The 1,445-nt window shown below is 45.1% G+C and overlaps 1 non-coding gene across 1 annotated transcript; it reads right to left on the reverse strand.

Moving 5' to 3' along the window:
• Window positions 1-440: 440 nt before the first annotated feature.
• Window positions 441-547, reverse strand: LOC112773776 (small nucleolar RNA R71). Its single transcript, XR_003188307.1, has one exon. It is a non-coding gene; the product is annotated as a small nucleolar RNA R71 (small nucleolar RNA).
• Window positions 548-1,445: the final 898 nt, after the last annotated feature.

The raw sequence follows: 1,445 nt of genomic DNA on the forward strand, positions 1-1,445 counted from the left end.
TGGAAAACCATCGTGAGGAAGAGGCTCACAACTATGGCGGAGGAGGTCGAGCAAATCATGTTGGGGAGGATAGAAGAGTTTTAGGCTCTTACATCAATCCAAACCCAGGAAAATGTGGAAGTAGCATTCAAAAGCCAACCATCCATGCCAACAATTTTGAACTGAAGCCACAGCTCATCACCCTTGTTCAGAACAACTGTTCGTTCGGAGGAAGTGTCCAAGAGGACCCCAATCAACATCTAACCACCTTCCTGAGAATATGTGACACAGTGAAGTCTAATGGTGTTCATCCTGACGCCTATAGACTGCTCTTATTTCCATTCTCACTCAAGGATAAGGCAGCCAAGTGGCTGGAGTCTTTCCCAAAGGAGAGCTTGACAACTTGGGAAGATGTGGTGAACAAATTCTTAGCAAGACTTTACCCCCCTCAACGAATCAATAGGCTGAGAGCTGAGGTCCAAACTTTCAGGCAACAAGATGGTGAGACTCTGTATGAAGCATGGGAGAGGTTTAAAGACCTAACAAGGAGGTGCCCACCAGATATGTTCAATGAATGGGTGCAGCTGCACATTTTCTATGAAGGGCTCTCCTATGAGTCAAAGAAGGCAGTAGACCATTCATCCGGAGGATCTTTGAACAAGAAAAAGACCATTGAGGAGGCCATAGATGTCATTGAAATTGTAGCAGAGAACGACTACTTCTATGCCTCCAAAAGAGGGAACACAAGAGGAGTAATGGAGCTAAACAATGTAGATGCTCTGCTGGCCCAAAACAAGCTCATTACCCAGCAGCTGGCTGACCTCACCAAGAAGATGGAGAGGAACCAAGTAGCAGCAATCTCCACTTCATCAACAACCCAAAAAGGAGTGAATGAAGAAGCAGAGGGTAGTCAGGAGCAAGCCAACTACATTGGGAATTCACCTAGGCAAAACCATGATCCATACTCCAAGACCTACAACCCTGGATGGAGGAATCACCCAAACTTTGGGTGGAGAAATCAACAAGACCAAAGCCTTGATCAAAGACGCCCAAATCCCAATAATGCAAGCCACCAACATTTCACATATAGACCATATCAACACCCCCATAACAACAAATCTCCACATCCACATCAAAACCAAAATAATTTACCTCATCCTTCCACGCCTAATCACGATCTACAATCATTTGATGACAGACTCTCAAGGATTGAGAATCTACTTGAAGGCATAGGCAAGGAGATTCAAGACAACAAGGTGTTCAAGGAGGAAGTGCGAGCCAGTTTCAAGAACCAGGGAGACACAATCAAGAGGTTGGAATCTCAAGTGGGGTATCTCTCTGAGCAAATTCCCAAACCCACAGATGGATTCCCAAGTGACACAGAGAAGAATCCGAGAGGTGAAACAAAGAAAGTAAGATGGGAAGATTGCAAGATGGTCACTATAAGTGATAAGGAGACTGAGGAC

The sequence above is a fragment of the Arachis hypogaea genome, chromosome 18 (assembly GCF_003086295.3).
Source record: "Arachis hypogaea cultivar Tifrunner chromosome 18, arahy.Tifrunner.gnm2.J5K5, whole genome shotgun sequence".
Classification (NCBI taxonomy): Eukaryota; Viridiplantae; Streptophyta; class Magnoliopsida; order Fabales; family Fabaceae; genus Arachis; species Arachis hypogaea.